Consider the following 15132-nt stretch of genomic DNA (forward strand, 5'->3'; position numbering starts at 1 on the left):
CCCCAGAAACTGAGATGCAAGGAAAATGCAATCTAAAAGATCTGGGAAAATATATTCTCTGTGATATGCTTATCATTTATATTTCTTTTTATATAATGTCAGAGCGATGTACATGGGATTATGATCAGAGGCTGGTCTAAGATTTGGAATGAATTTGCTACACAAAAGTTTAAAACAACTTACTGCATCTTAGAGTGACTAGATGTTAGGCTTCTAAAAATTTTGCAGAGAAGTAGGAAGAGGAGAAAAGAGGAGGAAAAGAGAGGCAAATGCATATGACTTACAGGAGAACAAGCAAAGCTACCCCTTGGCACTGATTCTTTAAATAATTAACAAGAAACTCTTTGCATGGGGACCTACTTGTCAAATAACTAACTTAAAACCATTACTGTTGATTGTCGGCATGCTTTTGTAGCCAGAACACCTGAGGGATAAGTTGATGGAGAGTGATTAATAAGAACAAGAATAGGGTTTACTGCATGTAACTCATGCTATTTGCAAATCTGTTACCCATAAAGCATTACACTGATTGAGGGAGGAGATGCAGATGTTTCTGCTATTTTAGTAAAGGAAAGAAGCGTAAAGCACTTCAACCAACAGAAAAGGGGTGCAAAACATTTGGATCTGCAATACTCACCCCCAAAACTCTTCTGTTACATTTTTAACCTAAAGTATAGCTTCCCTGTTGCGTACTTGGTCTGCCCACATATGGGACTCAGGTGTGACATCTCCATTGGCGAATAAAGGTAGTTTTATAAGACAAGGTGAAATATATTGTTGACCCAGATATCTAGATAATTTGTCAAAAGGAATTATAACTAGAAAAAAATGGGAAAATGGTTGGAGGAATCAAGAAAATGTTGGGATAAATTATCCAGTAATTTTCACCCTTCCATCCATGTTTTTCAGCATAGAGAATTGTGTTTGCTACACTATCTGGACCATAATGATCCGAGCACTGGTGATGGAATCCGGCCTGCGTGTGTCCCTCTGTGTGCACATTCTCAAATTGGCACATGTCAGTGTTTGTCAGAATAAAACGTTTGGGCTTCTCTTATTGCCCAACTGAGTGTAATTAGTTTTACCAGATATATATTGAAATCGTCAAAGTTCTTAATTGAGAGATAATTTGATGAAGAGCTTGATTAAATGTTCTTGTTCTTCTTCTGTTTATATTTTAGTAAGAGCAGAAAAAACATTTTTGCTTTCGGCTACTCTGATCAACGTGTGGAGGTAGACCCCTGACATCACCCTGTAGACCCCCAGGGTCCTGGGGAAGCGGGTTTGTCCCCCGGGTGACTGTGTCTCCCCGGACAGCACTTGGTTGAGTGGGTTATAATGGTAGGATCATTTACTCATTTTTATAACCATGAATATATTGCTCCATCACCATCTTTCATCACCTGTGATGTTTATGAGCATTCCTACGCCGTTCTTTCTCCCTGGCTTTATCGACATGGAGGTAACATACAACTGAATGAACTGAAGGCATAGAACGTGTTGATTTGATACACTTGCATCCTGCAAAACGATTACCACCCCGGCATTCGCCAACACTTCACCACCTCACGTAACTACTAGTTCTTTTTTTGTGGTAAGAACATTTAAGATCCACTCTCTTAGTAACTTCACAGTATTATTACCTGTAATCATCCTGTTGTACATTAGATCTCCAGAACTGGTTAATAATCTTGTAACTGTAAGTTTGTACCTTTTGACCAACATCGTCTCATTTCCCCCATTCCCTGGCCCCTGGAACCCACCACTCTACCCTATTTCTGAGTTCAGTTTTTCTAGATTCCACATGTAGGTGATATCATACAGTATTTGTCTTTCTCTCTCTGACTTATCTCTAACACAGCACCCTCAGGCTTTGTGCGGGTGCTTGTAGATGGCAGGGTCTCCCTTTTCTCGTGGCTGGATAATATTCTGCCCTGCGTGTGTGTGTGTGGGTGTGTGTGCGCACACATTGCATCATCTTTATCCGTTCATTTGTTGACAGACACCGAGATTGTTTCTGTAGCTTGGCTCTTGTGAATAATGCTGCAATGAACATAGGGTTTCTTAGTTTTTTTCCCCATTACTCTCATTTTTCAAATTCCACTGCGGTAGATCTAGGTGTGGATGGTCTTTTGTTCAATTCATTTGGCATTTAGATGGTTCTTTCCACCTGAAAACTCTGGAAAATATTCTTCTATTGACTCGAGTAGTTCTTCATTACCATTTGCATTTATTCTCTTTTACCAGAACTCGTATTGGACAAATGATGGAATTTCCGAATCTGTCTTCCAGGTCTCTTACTTTTTTTCTTTTTTTTTTTCTGTATTTCTTATTTTGTGTTTTATTCTGTGAGCATTTGCAACCTTACAACCTGAGGTTTCAGCTTCTGACTTTGATCTTTGTTAGCTGATCTGGTTAGTCCATTCCATCTGCTTAGATTTTCTTTTAATTTCACTGATCATATTTTTTTTTCATTTCCAAGATATCTAATAGGTTAGTTTACATAACAGCTTACTCCTGATTTCTCCTGTCCTATATTCTGAGGTTAATAATGACCCTTTAATTTTAAAAATATTTTTATTGAAAAGATGATTCATGCTTATTATAAAAGGACCCCCCCCCCAATAAAGCCTCAATGAACAAATAAAAAATTAAGTCTTCATCTTATCTAGGGCCATCAGAGCTTCTGGGAATCAACTTATGTCAACAGTTTCTTTTTTGTGGGTACAGAATTCCAGAAATTTTTTGTACATATTAAGCATATATTTGTATGTGAGTATATACATTTTTTAAAAAATATTTTATTTTTTTATTCACGAGAGACACACACACACACACACACACACACACACACAGAGGCACAGAGACACAGGCAGAGGGAGGAGCAGGCTCCATGCAGGGAGCCCAATGTGGGACTCGATCCTGGGGTCTCCGGGATCATGCCCCGGGCTGAAGGCAGTGCTAAACCGCCGAGCCACATGGGCTGCCCTGTGGAGTATATACATTTTTAAACAAAAAATTGGTTTGCTAAATATACTTCTGAAATATGACTGCTTTGTTGTTTCTTTTCATTATTGCACTGATATAGTTTTGGAGGTAATTTTATATGCACACATAAATAATTATCTTTTTAAAAAATACTTTCTCAAAATTTACTATATTGATCACCATAAGTTACTTATCTACTGTTCTATAGATAAACATTATTACTGGGATTTATTTTGCTAATACAAACAGTACCGTAGTAAACATCTCTGCATATTTACTTTTTTTCTCATTGTGTGAAGATGAGTTATACAATGAATTCTTAGAAATGGAATTGCCAGCCTAAATGTATACACATTTAAAATGTTGATGAGCATTACAAAACTGTCCTCCAAAGAGATTGTACTAAAAATTTATGAATGCCTACTTCCTCACAACCTTAACAAAACAATACATTATCTTTTAAAGTGATTAGCTCTTTTTCTGCCGGGGGTGTTGCAATTGTTCCCACTTTTTCACTCAGTTTTTAATTTTATTTCAATGCAATTGTTTAAAACTTCATTTTCTTCCAGGTTTTTTGGGATCATTTTAAAAAGGGTCTTTCCCATGCACAAACTGGAAAAATATTTAACCATGTTTTCTGCTAACACTATCCTTTAACCTGAAATTTATTTTTATTGTAAAGAATGAGAAAGGAAGCCAAATAATATTTTCCTATTTAGTGAGTATTCCATCTATTTGTCATGAGAATTGAATAGCAGCTTTATCAGATGCTAAATTATCATATGATTATATTTATTTCTTCTTCTATTTGTTAATAACTCTTTTTTTTTTGATAGTGAAAGGGAATAAAGGGGAAAGGAGTGAAAATATCAGTGAGGGTGACAAACCATGAGAGACACCTATCTCTGGGAAATGAACAAGAGGGTAGTGGAAAGGGAGGTGGGTGGGGGTTGGGGTGACTGGGTGATGGGCACTGAGTGGGGCACTTGGTGGGATGACCACTGGGTGTTATGCTATATGTTGGCAAATTGAACTCCAATTTAAAAAAATAACTCTTTTTTGGGGTGTTAGTTCTCTTTGCTGAATTTGATGACATCTTATTGATGTACTAAAATATGTGGTAATTTTGGTTATGTGCTTTATATTTGAGATCTCTGTGTCCCTGCCTGTGGATATTCTTGGGAACTGCTGCCAGCATTTGCTTGGGAGGAGCAGAATCTAATTCTGCTTGGGGGTGTAAGTACCTTATCTGGTGCAGCCCTTCCATTATTCATGAGTATCCTCGGAGATGTTGTACCCTGCTCTGAGTCTCTGGATCTGTCCAGCTTTGGGATGAAGGGCCCTGTGTATCTATGAGCCACTAGATATAAATTCTGATGGAGGAGGCAGTAGGGAGGAGAAGCAGCAGACTTCTTAGCTGTTTCTGTGGTTTACCAAAACAATCACCCAGGCAATTGCCCTAACTCCCATCCCTGCTCCCTGACCCTATCACCTGTGGGCTTAGAGCCTCTATAGAAGTGCCCCTACCTTTTCTAGAAGTCCTATCTTGCATGTGCTATTGGCCATTAAACTTGTCTGCCTTCCATTAATCAAATATTTCTCCAAAATTTCGATTCATCAATGGCAATCTCTTGTTTTCTAGCATGTTATAGGGATTCTCTTTTTTGTCATTTCTAATTTTGTGTGAGAATGGCAAGTAAGCATAGGCATTTTTTGTGCCATTTTGACCCAAACTACAAACTTCTTCCTTCTTAGGAGGATCTTGTACAATTTCCATTGATGAAAACAGAATATTTTTTATAAAGTATGGCCTCAGATCATCCATTTATCATGCAGCTTTCAGTGATATTAACTGAATGATTCTTGCAGCTTTAAAGAATTCTGTTTAATCATGAGTTCCCCTAAGAAGAGCTTGAGATGAGGACTTCTATTCAGGCATTTTATTTGGAAGATAATCTCAGGACTGAGGGGGAAGGGATAATAAAACAGGAAAGAAGGAAAACTTGACAAAAGGGTACATTACCGAGGTTATCACTGTAGGCAACGGGGGCTCCTTTCCACTAGTCATACATTCCAGAAAAGTAGGATACATCCCAGAAATGCCCCCCCAGGAGGGGAGGCAAGTCTATTTACCCACTGGCTTCAATCCCCTGTTAGCTCAAGGATTTCCCTCAGCGATTTCAACTCCACGTTTGCATTCATGTGCCAGCTGGCCGACCTGGTCCCTGTAGTGTTGGGGAGAAGATGATGCCTCAAGGAAAAGAAGGCCAGGCCTCTGCAGGAGAAAACGTATCCAGTTCATGTTTGAAATGAGGCATTAACAGTACAAGACTATCCTATATTTGAATGAAGGCGACCATTGCACCTCTGGCTAAAATCAGAGACCAGTCAAGGTGACTGATGTCCGCTCCAGAGGCATCTAAGAAAAATACACACTGGCCTTTGCAAAGTGTCTCGTGAGAAAACAGTCATGGAACGTATCTTGAACGCTCTTTGCCGCGCCACAACTTCTTTGAGGGTTCCTGGGCCGAATTCACTTGGGGTCTACTTGTCACCCTCTGCCAATGCACACAGGATACCTTTCTCAGTTTCTGAAGCCCGAAAAGGGCTTACTATGTCTGAAGACCTATAATATGGTCTGAATCCTACTAGACCTCTCTACTTTCATAAATAGCATTTACATTAGAATCTGATTTCACATTACTATGACATGTAGTCACATCGTCTTATTACTTATGTAAGAATGGAAAACATGTGGAATACGTTCTCCACTGTCCATATAGCCGAGAACAGCCTGGCAGTTACATACCCTTCCTTCCCTGCAACCTCCACACGGGACCTCAGGATGCTTCTCCACACGGTGCTCCAATTTGGCTTTTGAGTTATTATTTACTTGCCATTTCTAGTTTAATGCCTTTCCTTATTTCATATAAGCATCACATTTCCTAAGTCTCAGCAAAAACATTATGGGCACCGTAGCACCCAAAAACTTGCCAACGCTCATACATTGCAATAGCACCGCTCGGCGGTGAAACTAGGGTGACCCTTGGCCACCTGCTCAACAGCAGTCCTCACAGCTCTGACCAGAACGGTGACTAAACGTTCTGCTAAATCTTGTGCATACATCACACGCTCTTGAGGTTGCACTAGAGCCCGAGTGTCCGGATTGAGATACAGACGGTCCTCACGTTGGCGCCGCGTCATCTAAAATGGGTGTGTGTGGAACTGTGCCCTTGCTTTGCAGGGTCCCCTGCCAACGACATTTAATCTGCAGTAATGTTGAGTCACACAAGAGCCACAGGCAGAGGCTCTGAGCAGATGCTGGTTCTGCCAATACCTGGATCTCGGACTTCCCGGCCTCCAGAACCGTGGGAAATCCACCCTTGCTGCTTAAGCCACCCGGCCCATGGCCTCCTTAACAGCGGCCGCTGCGGACTAAGACCAGCATCACTCCAAATTGTGTAGCACGCAACCACGACATGGTGAAAGGAGGAACATAATTTGTTGACCTTTAGCGACGCTGCGATGATATTTCTGTGGTTAACGGTGGATAGGTTTCATGCAGACGGCTAGGCTGCCGTTAGAAAGATGTTAAGCAAACAAATTTGGGAAATTCTAGAATTAGAACAAAACAAGCAGTTTATTTTAGAGTCTGTTTGTCAGAAGGTTACTAGAGTTTCAGTTTCTGCTCCTGTCTATTGTTTGTGGCGTTCCTAATCACCGTTGTCACTTGCCAGCACATTCTCTCAGCTTTTAAACATTTTCAGTTTCCCAAATATGATGCTTCCAAGTAAGACTCCCTCTGTTGCACGTATGAAAGCACAAATGATTTTTAAACCGAGAGGATCCATTAAAAAGGTCAAGTCCAATAGTATGGTTTTAACTATGGGGAAGCTGATACCCAAGATTTTAAGTGATGCGGCCAATGTCTCCGAACTTGTTAGAAGCAGAGCTCTGTCTTTGTCCTAAATATTCCACTGTGGGAAGCAGCCTAGAACTGCGTTGCCAGCATATAGATAATTCCTGGGAGGAAACATGGAAAATAAAAGAATTGCTTTCATAGGCAGATTTCTGGATAATTTCCCTCATTTTTAATTTCTTTTATTGTTATTACAATATGTTGTCACCATGAATAGAAACGTGGGGAAAAATAAAAAAAGAAACAAATTGCACACATTTAGATTCACCGGTTCTTCGTGAAAGATAACATATTTAACATATGTTTCTCCAGATTACAGCAGCCTGGAGGAAAAACAGTTTTGAAATAACAGCAACAAGAAGTATTTTTCTGACTCAGGCCTTGCCCACAGGATTGCGAGAAATTTAGCCTCCCTTGAATTCTTCCCGGCTCGTTCACAAAGTCCTTCCCCGGGGTTCCCGGGCTGGCACATGCTGTCGCTCCCCAGCCCTATTAGTCCCACCAGTTCTTAGTCTCCACACTCGTTGCTTCTTTCGTGGGACAAGTACTGAGGTGCCCCGGGCCTGCCATCAGGGGAGGGTTCGGGGATGGAAGGGGGGGGCCTGCACCCCACGCGGCTGGGCTGGGCCGGGCTCACTGTCCACGAGCGCGTGGCTCCGGTGGTGACGCAGGCAGGACAGGCCTGCTTGCTCCTGGGCCTGCGACAGCCGCTGGTGAGTGGGGCCTGGGGCTGCTGGACACTCCAGGAGGAGAAGGACCTTGGGCCCGGGGTGTGTTGAGAGGCTGCGGGCCGCCCTCGTGCGGGGAGGCCACAGGGAGCTGCTGTCCCTTCCACCGAGGCAGCCGGGCGGTGCTGGAGCCTCGCAGCAGCAGGAGGCAGCGGAGGAAGGCGTCAGGCTCCCCCTGAGCCACGAGAGTCCGCAGACCCCCGGGGGCGGGGGTCCAGGCCCCTTTGCCACAGTTCGCTGGGGCTCCTGAGGGCTAAGTGGGGCCACCGGCGAGAGGGACCAAGGGCTTGGAGTGGAACAGAAGGCTCAGAGGGCCTCCGGGGTACTGGCAGGTCCCTGGTGCCCGTGCCCAATGGGCCCTGTCTCTGGCGGCTTTCCTGGCCCTTCAGCAAGACAGTCCTTCCACTCCAGCGGGGGGCGGGGGGCGAAGTTGGGGAGGGCTTGCCAGAGCTCGGGAGACCCGGGTGAGGAGGCGACCGCAGGAGGCCGGAGCCCAGCGTGGCGGGCCTCTTCCCTGGGACGAGGCCACTCGAGGAGCAGGGGGCTGCCCACGAGCAGCCAGGGCCAGCCCTGGCCTTGCCCAGCTCCGCGGTTTCCCTGGCCACTTCCCCATCAGGGCGAGGTCACCGTGGTGACCCTGTGGCTGGCTGGGGGGAGACAGACCGTGGTCTACACTGCTGTATAACACACGTCCACACGTTTCATGGCTTAAAACAATACAGTTTTATTCTCTTTAAAATCCTGTGCGTCCCAAGCCTGGAATCCTCGATGCGGGGCTAGGCTCCAGGTGGCAGCCAGCCCATGCCCTCTGCAGGCCCTGGGACAAAGTCTGTCCCCAGCCCTTCAGCTCCAGGGCTACCTGCCACCCGGGCCCCCTGGCTGCTTCCTCTTTTTCAAGCAGCGTCTTCTCTCTGACCGCTGCTTTCTTCCTCACGTCTTTGCACTGCCTGGGACCCTACGGAATCTGCATGTACCCATCTTCAGGGGGGGCTATGATCCAGTCTACAGGGGGGCTATGATCCAGTCTATGGGGGGGGCTATGATCCAGTCTACGGGGGGCTATGATCCAGTCTATGGGGGGGGGGGCTATGATCCAGTCTACGGGGAGGCTATGATCCAGTCTATGGGGAGGCTACGATCCAGTCTATGGGGGGAGGCTATGATCCAGTCTACATGGGGGGCTATGATCCAGTTTATGGGGGGCTATGATCCAGTCTACAGAGGGGCTATGATCCAGTCTATGGGAGGGCTATGATCCAGTCTACAGAGGGGCTATGATCCAGTCTACAGGGGGGCTATGATCCAGTCTACCCGAAAGCACGTAGTCTGGGCGAATGCATGTGAGGGTTCCAGGGAGGGGTCCTGCCGTCGGCGTTAGGACAGGACGGGCCCTATGGTCCTGCTTCCATGCACTGGCCTTTAGGCCCTTGGTTCCCAGGGTCCCCCGTGTGCTGGAACCAGGCCTAAGTACTGAAGTCATCTTTCCCTGACCTCTGGGTGTGGAGCCCAGAACCTTCACAAAGAATCTAGAGTGACGGTCGAGTTGCCCTCTCTCCTGTCACTAATCAGTTGTTAGACACAAATTCAGACTCAGTTATTTTATCTTCCCCCAGGGGATCTATTTCTTTCCCAGAGGCTCTTTTTTGTGCAGTGATCGGCCTCCCAAGACATGTCAGAAAACCCACGTGTACCTGCAGCCTCAGCGTGGATGCACATCTGGCCCCTGAGCCAGGATCCTATCGCCATCGTGACTCAAGAGAAAAGTTTCTGGGGCTGAAAATATACCCCAGTAAAATGACCTGTTGATATTTTTTTCAACAAAGTAACTAATAATTTTGAGGTAGTGAGATTTAAACAAAAATCTACTAGATACCAATTGCAATAAATTATCTATCTTAACTATGCAATTTGGAAAAATTGTGGTTGGCATTATGTAAATACAGCCTTTTTCAATAACACAAAGCATTTATTCTATTAAAAATTTATCACTTGCAGATAAATAGAAAACAGATTTATTAAGAACAAATCGGCACTAACACTAATACAGCGACTAATAAATAATCATAAGACCCTCAATAAATAATGAATGCCACCCTCCGGTCCTGCAGCCCAGCTGACTGGCACACAAACCGGGAACGCAGAGCGGCGGCCACATCTATGCGTCTCTTGTTCCGACTTGCCATTGTCCAGGTTAGGAAGCGGAGGGGCGACCCGTCCAGGGCGGGCTGCCGAGTGACCCCACATAAACCGACTGGAGATGCGGCTCAGCCCAGCAATCGCAGGCCCGGTGCCTGGTGCCCAGGGCTCCCTCTACTCGCACACCAGCCTGGCTCATGAACTGAGTCACCAGGCTCGGGGACCCCTGGCCCGTGCAGTGACCACGAATGCCGCAGGCTTGGGACACACACAGCCTCAGAGCAGAGAAGCAAGAAGCTGCAGCTCAGGCTCCGGGGCCACACGCAAGGGCCTAGGAAGTAGCAGGGAGCCTTGCCGAGGAAGGAGCCGGATCAAGGAACGGATGTCCCCACAGAGGCCAGGACTTGAGGGCCTGGAAGACCTCGGGCCCCGTGGGAGCCAGTGGGACCCAGCGACCGCCTGCACCCTCCACCGGGGATGCCGAGGGGCACGGAGGTCCCGGCCTGCATGAGGAAGGGCCACAGGGCCGCAAAGCTCTCCAAGGGCAAGAAGGGCCTGCACGGATGCTGGCAGAGCACCGCTCGGGGGTGTCTACGTGAGCTCACCAGGCCCGTGGCAAGCACGCTCCGAGCTTCTGCTCACCTAGAGACCCGACTGGCGGGCCACTGGTGGGCCACAGGAGGTGTCGTCTGTCGGGGTCCTGCCTGGGGGAGGCCTGTGGGTACCCTGAGCTGGGGACCCCTGAACCCCCTGTCCTGCTGGCGAATCCATGGCTCATCTGCAGGTGCAAGGGGAGCAGAACATGAGCCCTGGGAGGTAACAGGTTCAGGGAACTTGGACATCCGTGCGGGACAGGTGAGGAAGGTGAGATTCCCAGATCAGGATGGGGGTGCTGCTTTGTGCAGGGAGATGCTCTGGGGACTGAAGGGCAGGAGGAGGGTGCTGCTCTGTGCAGGGAGGCGCTCTGGGGACTCACGGTGAGGAGGAGGGTGCTGCTCTATGCAAGGAGGTGCTCTGGCAGGGAGGTGCTCTGGGCAGGAGGCCTCAGGGGCAGGAGGGTCGCCCCACGAGGGTCCTGCTTGAAGCTGCAGGAACTGGGGGTGGAGGCAGCAGGTGGGGTAAGGCCGCGAGGGGGGCCGAGCTGGCTCCCTGCCCATCACAGAGGAATCAGGGATTCCGAAGGCCGATCGCTCAAGCTTCACGGCTTGTCTTGTCTTGACCGTCCTGTGGGTCAATGGTGGTGTTCACATCAGCTCATTTTTCTAGATATTTCCATGTTTCTGTCTTATGAGTTCCTTTTCTCCTGCGCAACACTGGGACATGCGTCAGCAAGGCCACTGACATCAGACTTCTGAATGAAAGACAAATAGTGATGTGTCTATGCAGAACAAAGTAGCCAGAGTAGGGCCCGAGGCCCCGAGAATCTGGCGCAGACATTCAGGGACAACACAATCTGGGGACAGCAACACTCCCTGCTCCAAGCCGCACTAAGTCGACAACCAAAATGATTTTAGAACATTTCTTTCTGAAGGGAAATAAATTAATGCGAAGGATGATTAATTTTAAGAGCCATAGAGAAAAATCGGTGGGTAGGAAGTCAAGTAAACCCTAACATGTCCTCTTGATGAATGAGTCCCTTTAATATTGTGGACTGAGCTTTTCTAATTGTGCACCACGTGCCTGTTGGACGTCTGCACCGTCTGATGTTAACGTAGTCACTCTCGCCTTGTCTGCACCGGTGTTTGCCTGCGGCACCCTTTTCCATTCTTTCATTTTAAAGAGAATCGGCTTTACTGAAGTGTAAGGTAAAAAGAAAACACTCGGCCCGTGTAGAGCACCCCCGACGAGGTGTGAGCAGGGCCCGAGTCGGACACAACATCCCCATGGCTTTCTCAAGCTCTCCGGGGCCCTTTCTCCCATCTCCTCCTCCCACCCCCATCCCCCGCCCCATGAACCTCTAATCTGCTCCTGATCCCCATAGTTTCATCCTTCCTAGACTTTCATGCCGATGGAATCGTGGAGTCTTTCATGGCCAGCACGTCCTCCTAGGACAACGTCCTGAGGTCCATCTGTGTGGGTCAAGGGCTGAAGGGATCAGTGCCCTCTTGCCTTTGGCCGCAGTTGTTTGTCAATTCACCAGCTGATGGGGATTTAGGATCTCTCTAGTCTGGGGCCTTGTGAACAAAGTCGCTACGGCCATTTGAGCGGAAGTCTCTGTACAGCTGCACGTCCCAGGACGCACACCTAAGAACGGGGATGCTGGCGCGCATGGAGGTGTGTTAGGCTTTGTAAGAAACTCCCCAACTGTTTCCCAGAGTAGCTGGGCCATTTTGCATCCCTGCCAGTGACATGTCAAAGTTCCACGTCCCCGTCAACACGAAAGCCTTTTAATTTTAGCTGTTCTTGCCTTTTTGTCATGATTCCTTTTGATTTTAGCCGACCTAGTGGGTCTGTAGTGTTATCTCACTGTAGTGTTGACGAACACTCTTCCAACACTCATGAGGTCGAGTATCTCTTCAGGTGCTTGTTTACGATTTGTGTAGGTTCATTTTAAGTGTATTCAAATCTTTTTTTTCTCCACTTTTTAATTGGGCTATAAGACTTCTTTATGTATTTGGATTACAAATCCAGACAAATGTTTTGCAAATCTGTGACTTGATTCCTTTTTCTTTATAGTGCTTTTGGAGAGCAACTGTTTTTAATTTTAACAAAGTCCAATTAAATTTTTTTCTTTTATAGTTTGTGCTGTTTTTGTCCTATTTAAAAATCTTTGCCTAATTTGAGGTCTCTAAATTTTTTTATAGGTTTTTCTATAAAATTTTAATAGTTTTGGCTCCTATATTTAGGTCTGTGATCCATTTGAAATCAATTTTTGTATATGGTATGTGTTAAGGTTTGAGATTCTTTTTTATTTTTATTCTTTGCATATGGATAGCTGATGTTTTCAGCATCATTTGTTGAAAAGATTATCCTTTACGTGTTGAATTGCCTTGGCATCTTTGTCAAAAAATCAATAGGGTATATTGGAATCTCTATTCCTTTTAATTTTAGCTCTAGGTGTCTGTCTTATACCTATACCATATTACCTTATTACTGCAGCTTTATAATAAGACTTGAATTCAAGTTGTGTAAATCCTCCAGCTTTTTTCTTGTCAAAATTATTTTTGGCAATTCCAGGTTCCTTGAATCTCCATAAAGATGAGCCCTTCGTTATTTACAACATAATATTTTTAATGTCAATGAAAAAGGTTGTGATGACTTTATCTGGGATTATGTTAAGAGTGTAGTTCAATTTGGGGAGAACAGAAATCTTAACAACATTGTATCTTTTGAGTCAGGGACATTGTATATCTCTCACTTTATTTTCATCTTATTTAACTTCTCTAAAAATTGTTTTATTGTTTTGAGTACACAGTCTTGTAAATGTTTTCTTAAACTTATACCTGCATATTTCATATTTTTAATTATTTTGAAGATGACATATTAAAAACTTCAATTGTCAAAGGTTAGTTTCCTAATGAATAGAAATACAATCAATTTTAGTAGATTGACCTTAGTTTCTGTGAGTTTCCTAAATTTATTCATTATTAGCTTTAGTAGCTATTTTAGATCCCATAAGATTTTCCACATAGATGACCGTGTTGTCTGTGAATAGACAGTTTTATTTCAATTTCCCAATTCATATGCCTCGGTTTCTTTCTTCCTTTCACTGAACAGAATCTCCAAGAAGACATCGACTAGGAAGGGTCAACAATTGCCTTGTTCCCAGTTTTAAAAGGAACGTATAGAGTCTCCTACAACTTACATGATGTTAGCTGTCAACTTTTCAAAGCTGTCCTTTACCATGAGGAAGATTACTTCTATTCTTGGTTTACTGACATTTTTTTATTAGGAACAGATGTTGACATTTTTACAAATAATTTTCTTGCATCTATTGGGATGATTTTTTAATGTTAAACCAATTTGCGTTTTGGGAAAATCCTAGTTAGTCATGATTTATATTTATGTAAATATTTATATATTGCCTGATTCATTTTTTTTAACATTTTGTTAAGGAATTTTTCATTTTTGCTCACACAGATGTTTGTCTGTTGTATTTTTTTTTTTTTTTGTAAAGAAAAAAACCTAGTTTGGTTTTGGTGTCACTGTAAAGCTTGCTTCATAAAATGAGTCTTCTATTTTTTGGAAGAGCTTAAAACAGAATCACTGTTGTTTGTTCCTTAAATGTTTGCTAGCATTCACCAGGGAAGCCAACTGCTCCTGGAGTTTTCCTTTGTGGGAAAATTTTTGCTATATTGAAACCATTCAGATTATTTCTTCTTATAGAGAGTTAGTAGTTTGTGTCTTTTAGAGAATTTGGCCACTTTGTCAAAGTGTCGTATTTATTGGTTTATAGAACTCTTGGTAATATTACCTCATTAGTCTTGCAAGTCTGTAGCATCTGTGGTGATGTCCCTCTTTTACTGCTGATATTGTTAATTTGCCCCCCCCTCCATCTTTTGATCAACATGGCTAGGATTTTATGAATTTCATTGATGTTCTTCACAGAATCAGTTTTAGATTTCATTGATATTTCTCTATTAAATTTTGTTTCCTACTTCATGGATTTTTGCTTGTAACTCTATTATTTTCTTCTACTTTAATTGCTCTTCTTTTTCTATTTTCGTTGAAATGGGACCTAAGAGCATTGATTTGAGGCCTACTTTGTTTTAATTCTATACATTTCCATCAAAGCATTGCATTAGTTGCATCTTACAAATTGTGATGAGTTTTGTTTTCATATTCCTTCGGTTCAAAATATTTCTAATCATTTCCTTCTCTGCTTCTTTGGCCATGGGTCATTTAGAAGTGTATGTTTTGATTTTCAAATACTTGAAATTTTCCAGATAGCCATTTTTTATTTATTTCTAGCTTACTTTCATTGTGGCCAGAGAACATACCTAGTATGATTATTATCCTCTAAATTAGATGTAATTTGTTTTAAGACCCAGAATATGGTCTATCTTTGTGTATATTTTGTATGTATATGAAAATGACTTGCTGGAGTATTTTATAAATGCCAACTAGGCCAAGTTAAAGTTTTATATGTGCTTATTAGCCTTCTGCCTACTTATTCTATTAATTATTGAGAAGAATGCTGAAGTCTGCAACTGTAACTTTAGATTTTCCAATCTTTTAAAGTTCCATTAGTTTTTGACTCATGTATTTGGAAGCTCTGCTCTGCTATAAAGCCCATTCACATGTAGGATTATTATTATGTCTTCTTGAGATATTGATCCTTTTTTTTATTATGAAATCTCTCTCTATCCCAGATAATAGACTTTGTGTTTAAATTTACTTTTCAGGGGCACCTGGGGGGCT

This window comes from Canis lupus, chromosome 4 (genome assembly GCF_003254725.2).
Source record: "Canis lupus dingo isolate Sandy chromosome 4, ASM325472v2, whole genome shotgun sequence".
Classification (NCBI taxonomy): Eukaryota; Metazoa; Chordata; class Mammalia; order Carnivora; family Canidae; genus Canis; species Canis lupus.